Source organism: Protobothrops mucrosquamatus, unplaced genomic scaffold, assembly GCF_001527695.2.
Source record: "Protobothrops mucrosquamatus isolate PMUCROS unplaced genomic scaffold, P.Mucros_1.0 scaffold6, whole genome shotgun sequence".
NCBI classification, from domain to species: Eukaryota; Metazoa; Chordata; class Lepidosauria; order Squamata; family Viperidae; genus Protobothrops; species Protobothrops mucrosquamatus.
In genome coordinates, this window is record NW_015386393.1 from 5,047,424 (window position 1) to 5,056,899 (window position 9,476).

The following is a 9,476-nucleotide window of genomic DNA, read 5'->3' on the forward strand; positions in this document are numbered from 1 at the left end:
TGAGACTGGGGTGAACAATTTTATAAAAAGGAAACAAATGACACAAAAAATAGATATCTTAGCAGCCTTCCCAATTCCTCCCACCTACCCGTCTTCTCTGTTTCAGAGAGAGTTTCAGTTTACTTAAAAGTTTCCTTCCATGTTGATTTTTTTAATGCCTTGCTCAAGTTTAGGATTTGCTACTCTGCTCCATGACACTGAATTTGCTTGCAAATTCTTACACGCATTCATCCTGATGATTCTATTTAGTTATTCTTCTTGTTTTTTCTTTTCTGTGTTTCTGCTTGATGTTAGGGGTACGCAAGGGGGAAAAATACTAATTTAGTTACTTCATTAGTTCCATCATTTAAAACTATTCACAAATTTGCTCTTTCTTTAATTTTCATAACTGGTATTGTGGTTTTTATTATTCTCATGTGTTTTACTTGCCAGACATTTTCTACGGGAGACTTAGCTTATTCTTCTGCCTCTGATTTTAAGATTTTCCATCCAAATAGCACTCTATTTCCAGGCATTTTATTATTACTTTTTGTTATTCAGATCTGCAGTTTTAAAATAGATAATGACAAAAGGTCTCGCACTTATAAATATTTTTATTAGCTTGTTGCTTATCATCTGTTTATAACTTCTGTGTTTTCTATAAGAATGAATCCTGGTTTTAAGTTTTCAAAATGATAGAATCTGCATAATTACATACAGTTTGAGGAGAGAATTTCAATTATTTGGGATTTCATTGGCTAGAAAAACCCAAGCAGACGATACGCTTCCTATCCTTCTGTCCATGACTTTGTGCAGATGGTTCAAGAGAATTCCAGGCAAAAATCTTAGTAATGAATGAATTGGCTTATTTCATATTTCAATTGTTTTTTTTTTAAAAAAAAAAACAGATTCAGGTGGTCCTCAAATTACAACTGTAATTGAATCTGCCAATTATGGTAGTAAGTCATGACAGTCACCGTCATAAATTGCAGTCACATGACCCCACAGGGCACTGCGAACGGCTGTAAATATAGGCAGGTTGCAAAGTGCCCAAAATGTGGTCATGTGACTGTAGGGCCATTGGAACTTCAAAACTGTTTGTAAGTAATTTTGGGGTCCCAAGTAGAGGACCTGTATACATCCATAGCCAGCCCTCCCTTTCTTACCACCTTTAACAAAGATTTAACAGCAGAAGTGCTGTAGGTAACTGGATGTTCCACAGAATTTCTGAGCTCCCATCAACCCCTGCTAACAGCTCATGGTAAAGAACTGTGGAATCTGTAGTCCAAAATAAAGAAAAGGTACCAGCTTGCTTGCTTCCATATTACAGGAAGTGTCCCCATCTTAACGTACTCCGTAAAACAAAAATCTTGCAACTATCTGAATCACTGCATGTGGAAAGATTACCATTGTTTCGTGGGACCACCTTTGTGTCAAAAACATTACAGCAGGGGTCTTCAAACTTGGCAACTTTAAGACTTGTGGACTTCAACTCCCAGAATTCCTCAGCCAGCCCTGAGGGCTGGCTGAGGAATTCTGGGAGTTGAAGTCCACAAGTCTTAAAGTTGCCAAGTTTGAAGACCCCTGCATTACAGTATGGATTTTGTTTTAAAACTTGGGGGGAAAAAAGTTTTGAAAACTTGGAAAACAGTATTTAACATTCTGCTGGAGGACTGTAATGGTCTGTCCTTCATGTGAATTTGATATTTTTGTCATGCCAGTTTTATTTAAGTTGAGTTACCAAAGCTGGATGAAAGCGAAGGCAAGAAACGGCCCCCTTTTGTCAAACAACAAAGGGTTTTCTGTACAGTAGAGGCTCTTTCTGCATGGGAAAGGATGGGAAAATGCATTGATTTTTTAAAAAAATATGTCTTGAAGCAGACATTCCCAACTCGGTGCTCTTCATATGTATTAAATTATAAATGTCATCTTACAAGCAGTATAAGCATTGCAATCCAATATACCTGGACTTTGCTTGGGTGGCTTTTTGAAGCAAATAGGCAGACTGGGAACAAGCATTCAGAGCTTGGCAAAGGCTTTCTGATTGTGGCTTCAGTGTGGAAAACAGCCAACCTTTGAGCAAGTCTGAGAAACTGGTCTTCCAGATGAGTTGAACCTCAAACAGTTTCATCGCTGATTACTACCATGTCCCTTGGAGCTTAGGAATTAACCAGCAACATCTGGAAGGACAGAATTTCCTTGCCCTTGATGGAGAGTCTGAATTTCAACAGGCTGAGGGTCTTGCATTGATGGACAGCTTCCTTATATTTTCACGAAGACCCCACCCCATTGTGATGTTTCCTACTATATAACAGGGGTTTCCAAAGTTGGCAACTTTAAGACTTGTGGATTTCAACCCCCAGAATTCCTCAACCAGCATGGCTGGCTGACAAATTCTGGAAGTTAAAAGTCCACGAGTCTTGAATTTGCCAAGTTTGGAGACCCCTGCTATATGATAACCACAATTGGTGACATGGCAGAGTTGTTTGTAAGTTGAGTCATGGCAAATGGACTTCTTTTTGGGGTGGGGTTTGTTTGTTTTTTGGTTTGAAAGTTTCGCTTCTTATCCAAGACTGAAGAAGCTACTTTGATACACAGCAAAACGTTTGAAACCAAAAAAAGAAAACAAATCCAGTTGCTATGACTCAACTTCTGGACACTGTCAGTGATTTTGCTTCCTGGCACTCCCCTAACTGAGCAAATCCACCCAGCCTCCTGCCTTGCCTAATTTCTAGAGGTCTTGTGCTCAAGCCACACCAGTATCTCATTGTCTAATTCACAGCTTTAGAGGTTTCTTTCTGGGAGAGGCATTTCTCCTCTGATGTTGCTTCCAAACAGTGTGTGGGCAATTTAGGTGCATTGATGCACAAGGGTGGAGCAGCCCAACATGACACATTCAGTGCTGGTAATCTTGTGGCTCCAATTAATGTATAAAAAGATGTATAGAATAGAAGAATTCCCCACCATTCAATCAGAACTGAGGAAGCTTCTTGGATGAGAAGCAAAAAGTTGTCAGGGAAAAAAACCAAGAAAGTCCAGTTGCCTTTTGGAAAAGCAATTAATTCTGCTGTTTTCCTAGAGGACCACTCTCTTATATCTAATCCTTGATCTGCTCTTCAATTCTTTTGGCTGTGATGGAGAAATACACGATATAAGTCTTTTTTTTTAAATTTATACTTCCAACTGAATGCATTAAGTCAGAGAAAGTCCTGGCAGAGAATTTATTTGCTAGTGGTTGCTGTTGCCCTACCTTCTTGCCATCTCACCTCTCCCCTCCTCTTGGAAAGTTCTTGGGATAATTTACAGTTCCTCCACCAGTTCCCATAGCTATTTCTCCAGTTCCAGTTTTTTAACAGCACTTCCCCAATGGCAGCATAAATCCAGATGATCACTAGATGGCACCCAAGACATACCAAAATTATAACTCTTTGCTGCCACCAACTGGTTTATAGATCAAAAAACAGTTAACCAACCAACTCATAGTTTCAGTGAATCAGCTGACAGTATGAATTTAACTCTTGGTTAGGCCAGACTGGCTTGTTTTATTGTTAGTAAATGATCAAATTGTGCAAAATTGGCTGAGGAGAAGGGAAACGTTCTGCCTTTGTCCTTTCAGAGTCCCAAAATACATATAAATTAAATTATGTCTCTCCGGCTTCAAAAATGCTGCCCATCCTGATTGATTGGATACAGTATCCCCCTGCCCAAACTGAAAATAGCCTTTCATTTGAGTCTATTGTTTATGGATCACGAACCAATAGAAGAGGAAACTCAAAGAAATGAAAGCACTATTAATATCCTCCCAACAGTTCAAATTTCTGTACTTCCATTTGCCAGGGCTCCCTCAGGGCAAGACTCTAGGAAAAATCTTGCAGCAAAGAGTAAATATTAAGTTATTTTTCAAGTAATGGGAGACAGTCGACTTCTTTCATGGAATTAGAATGGTGCTTGTCTGCAGTGTAAGGGGGTTGGACTAGAAGACCCCCAAGGTCCCTTCCGACCCTGTTAATATTCTGTTAATTTGCCTGTGATGGTGAAAGTGAGATGTTCTAGAGCAGGGGTAGGCAACCTTGGCTCTTTTATGACTCGTGGACTTCAACTCCCAGAATTCCTGAGCCAGCCATGCTGGCTCAGGAATTCTGGGAGTTGAAGTCCACGAGTCATAAAAGAGCCAAGGTTGCCTATCCCTGTTCTAGAGGAAGAGAAGGAAGAGGAAGTAACCTGATCCATGAAGTGTTGAGGTTGCTTCCTGAGGGTTACAGCCCTTAGATAAGATGCAGCGTTTGACATGGCTATTTCTACATTCCCACTGATTTTCAGACCTTTCTTTGTTGTCAGAGAAAAAGCTACGCTATTGCCTCTTTTTAAGTTCTCCATTTTTTTCCCATTGTCTTCGGAAATGCTCCAAGCCTTGTGATCCTGTTAATATCCCTCATTTCCAGATGTAGCAATCTTTAACAGAAAAATCCCTCCAAGTCTCCTTTGCGACTTTTCTCTTTCAGTTTGGATTTTTTATTTTTATTTTTTGTCTTGTCAGGCTGGGAATCTTCCCTAGATTTGTAGGTTTGGGTTGTTTTTTTAAAAAAAAATCTAAATATATACCAAGCATTGAACTTGAGTGGCTTACCGTGACTGTTAGACAATGTATATTAGGATCTTAGGAAGTTGCTTCTCATAAAATGTGACCCCTGATCCCTCTAACTGAAGTTCATTTACGCTAATTGGCCACAACTCTCCACAGTTTGGGACGGGCCCTTTCGCAGACCTGTCTGCAGCCATCAGCAAACTGAACTGGGTGATCTGCTTCTGAGCTAGAATCATTTTAATAAATCCTCTTCTGCATTATTATGAGGCCTCCCAGAGACACACAAATAGCAATGCACAATTGCACAATTATGGCATCAAGGCTCAGTACCCCAAGACAGATGTACACTGCATGGACTAACTCAGGGGTAGGCAACCTTGGCTCTTTTATGACTCGTGGACTTCAACTCCCAGAATTCCTAAGCCAGCCAAGCTGGCTCAGGAATTCTGGGCGTTGAAGTCCACGAGTCATAAAAGAGCCAAGGTTGCCTACCCCTGGACTAACTGGTATAAATGTACAGCTATTTGCAAAACAGATTTCTGTCTAGTGTGTTCCTTTCAGATTCAGGGGAAACATTGATGGGATATTCAGAGAAATGAGATGGTTGGACTTACTTTTCCAAATGCTGGCCTTTTTTTCTCCCCTTTAATTGCAAACTCCTTTCTCCTGAATGCGCAGTAAAGGTTTTGCAGAGGCTGTTTCTCCTTTGCAGTCTTTGAAGGGATCATGGGACTGCATAAAACTGCTGCAGAGTTATCTCCGCAACTTCTCCACAAGGGGCTGATTGTAGCAGGGTTGAGATCCTGATATAAATTTAAATTGGTAACAGAACACAAGGAGCAGCGGGCAAGTGAAGTAGAAGCTCTCTCAAGTTGCACCAGCTTTAAAATTATCATCAGGCACGTCCTTAATGTCTTTCTGGAGAGAGAGCATGCAGCTGCTTTTCTTGAGAAAAGCAAATCAAAATAGTGGGTGGGTTTGTTGATTAATTCATTCCTAAAACATGTGCAAATTCATCATCTTTGTTGCTTGGAAAGGGTATCTTAGGCAACTAAAGGAGTTAAAGATAATGCAGGTGGGCACGTGTTTGCTGCCTGCCAGATTATAGATTGGGAAACATAAAAGTCATCCCAGTTTTCCTGCCCTATTTTGATTCCACAGGTGTAAGGAATCCGTAGCTTATGGGTTAATTTAATGCAGCTTTTGGGCTAATTTCAAAAGTCCCTTGGCATCAGTTCAGAACTAGGCTGAGATATTCTGTCCTATTCTTGAAGATATTATGAAGGCAAAGAAAAGAAAAGGAAAGAAAGAAAGATAAAGAAAGAAAGAAAGAAAGAAAGAAAGAAAGAAAGAAAGAAAGAAAGAAAGAAAGAAAGAAAGAAAGAAAGAAAGAAAGAAAGAAAGAAAGAGAGAGAGACAAACTTTCATGAATTAGGTTTAGGCTGGCCTTGTCCAGAAATGCAGAAATTGTCTTTTTCATGTTTTCATTTCTGTCCCATTTCTTATCTTGCTGTCAACTGCCATCGTAATGCACTACAGAGATCCCAGAGGATGAAAAAAAAAATCTGACACTTTTAATTATTAGTATTGTTGTTATTATTGCTTTTTGAAAGGCCTTATGTTATAAATAGGAAAAAAAATAGTATATATAATATATTTACTTATGCGGTGCTATTGGGGGATTTTTAAAACTTGGGCTACTCGATTATTCCAATCTGCTGGAAGAGTAATACATCTCTACCCCTACCCCACCCCACCCTGTCTCCCTCCCTCTGGAAAACAAAATACAATTTCTGAAAAACGAGGGCTCTTGTTAACATGATTAAAAGGGAAAAGTTTAGAAGGGCCAGTGGGGATGTGGGGGGGCATAGGATCTAACAAGACAATCCTTCCTTATAAACCAGGATAACTTTGCAAGGTGGGTTGGGAGGGAGAGAAGTGATATATATTTTAAAAAAAATACTTTTGCAATATAATTTTATTACATTGCTGCTTTTTTTCTGGAAAGGAAGTTTCTTTTAACTTGCACATAGTTGGTCTTTGGTTTTAGATTTGGTGGGTGGGTGGCACAGAGTGAAATGTTATTATCTAAAGAAGTGTTTCTCAATCTTGGCAATTTTAAGATAGGTGGACTTCAACTCCCAGAATTCCACAGTCAGCCCTACTGGCTGGGGAATTCTGGGAGTTGAAGTCCACACGTCCTAAAGTTACACTTTGGGGAACAGTGAAAGAGGGCATTGGTGTGGAAAATCTGGTTTCCATTATACGGGGGAGGAAGATGCCAGAGGTGGCACTAATATCTGCAGTGTGCCATAACAGGGGTGCCAAGGGATGTGGGCTTTTTGCCTGTTGAAGGTGAGATTCCAAGAATCCTGAATGAGGAGAAATTGGGGTCAAGGAACAACCTGGAGTTTCTGTCCTGTAAATTTGTTCTTTTGGAAAAAGCCTTGGGAATTAAATTCCCCAATGAACATGGACAGCGACGTTTGTTTAAATGAAAGCTGGTGGGAGTTGACTCTGTGTAAACCGTTTGCTCCTACCTACAAAAGTAGCAAATATGTTTGACTCTGGATTAAAACTTGTGGTTTTCTTGAACTGGTTCTAAAAAGAGCAATTTTGCAAAAGTACCAACAATCCGAGAACTGGTGTGCGTGTGCTTGTGTGTTTCTGAAACAAGAGAGCTAACAAATGAAACTGGATTTAAACCCATGTACTGTAGGCTTGCCCTGTTGATATAGAGTTCCTTTTATTGATCTTCTTTCGTGTTATGTGTAGATTTCAAGTGGTTGTTTAGGGTTGTTCAGATCCCTCCGCAACAGGATAGGCAGTGGGACTTCTGGAAGTGCGTTTGTGTGCCCGCAGTTCATATTCGATTTGGAAAAAAAAGACTTTCTGGTGGTCAAAACTCTCATTAATTTTCCAGCATCGCTACCCCAAACATTTTAAATTTGGGATGTTTTCAGGTTACAGACCATAACATAAAGTGAGTAGTAGCCGAATACACACACACACACACTCACACACACACACACACACATACACATGCACAAGGGAGAGAAGCCAGCAGGAGTATGGAATACCAAAAATATAACTTAAGCTGTGCCTGTACTGCTGGTTTACATTTCCTTGGCTGCTTCATTTTTGCTCATGTAATTCTCCTCTCCAGGTTATTTATCTGTAGTCTATTTGAAGCTTTGAATTTATTTTTTGGGGTGTGTGGGTGAAATTTGGTGTCCAAGAAACTCCATTCCATCAAGATTGGCTGTGGGGAGGGGGTTAAAAATATGGAGTTTGATTGCAATCCGAAACTAGTTGATGCATTTTGTGCTCAGCTCACTTTGGTTTTTTTTCCTTATGCTACTATTGTTCATTTAACAAAAATTTGTAATGCAATCCCATGTACAGTGAAGAGAGGACTGAATCTCCTTATATCCATATGTATAGAAATAAGTTGCATTGGGACACAGTTGAAAGTTGCAGTCTTGTGTGTTCAGAGATAAACATATTGTGCACTACTTAATCCCTGGAGTGTGCATACAAAAAGCAGGTATATTCTCAGAAGTGGGAGTGGTCAACCGTTCCAGGAAAACACCTCAAGATATTTTCTTCCCTTCTTTTTTTTTTCCCCCCAATCACCAAACGTCTCCTAGGTAATTATAACCTCCACTTTGGGTGAGAAAGTCAAGTCTCCAGCTCAATTTTCTCTCTTCAAATTTGGAATCTGAAATTGATGAAGAACTAGAACAATGTTTCTCAACCTGACAACTTTAAGATGTGTGGACTTCAACTCCCAGAATTCCCCAGCCAGTCATGCTGGCTGGGGAATTCTGGGAGTTGAAGTCCACACAACTTAAAAGTGGTTGAGCTTGAGAAACACTGAACTAGATTGTCAGGTAAATGTCTGGTCACATGACTAGAATAAGTGGGGCTTTTTCATTTTTCTCACCAAGCAGATTGGATTAGTCTGAGAAGTAAAGCTTGGCTGGGCCCTGGGGTTAATAACTTAGTTTGAGATCCTACTTTACCCAGATTGGTAGCTACAGGAGGACTTAGACTGTCCTGCCCAACTGAGACCACACATCCTGTCCAATCTCCCCTTCACATCACCCTTAGCGGCCACCGTTCAACTTAAAACATTCATCTTTTATCCTTTGGATTGGTTTTCTGTTGTTGTTACATAGTCTTGAGGAGCACGACGCCCGGAAGGGAGGAATCAGCAGAAATGGCTTCCTAAGAATTCAATGCCAAGATTGGAATGGCTATTTTCTAATGTTATTTTTTTTTTCTTCCCCTGCCCTGCCATCTCTCTCTTTCGGCGTTTTTTGTTGGAGAACATTTCTTCCCCGACTTTCTCGGACCCATGCACATACTTTTTGTCCATTTATATTTTACAGTGGTTAACAATAATATTTTATTCTCTGTCTCGCTTCTTGCTTGCTACATTACATTAACACACACCGACACAAACAGAAACACCGCAGCACCAGGGAGAATGAGCGAGTCCCGTCCTCGGGTGAAGAAGCTCACGGGTGGTTGAAGAAAACGAATCGGATTTGGGGGGCACTTTACACTACAGCCTTAAATTACTTTAATTCTTATCTCTCAGTTCTGTAAAGAGAGAATTTTAAACAGGACGTTCCCCATATCCTCAATTCAGGAGTTTTCTGAGGAGGGGAATCCATGACCGATTTTAGACGAGGCAAAATGCAATTCATTTTCCCAAAGGGGTTTTCAGTTGGAGCTCTCCAAAAAATATGGAGCCATGTCTTTCACGCTCTTCACCTCCCTCCTCGCTCACTTCCCTGGTGTTCTCATGATATTTGATTCTAGCATTTATACGCATACTATTAGCCAACGCGCCTACTTTTATGTACCATTACCTGAAAGCCAAGTTTGGTTTTCTTTTCTTTTT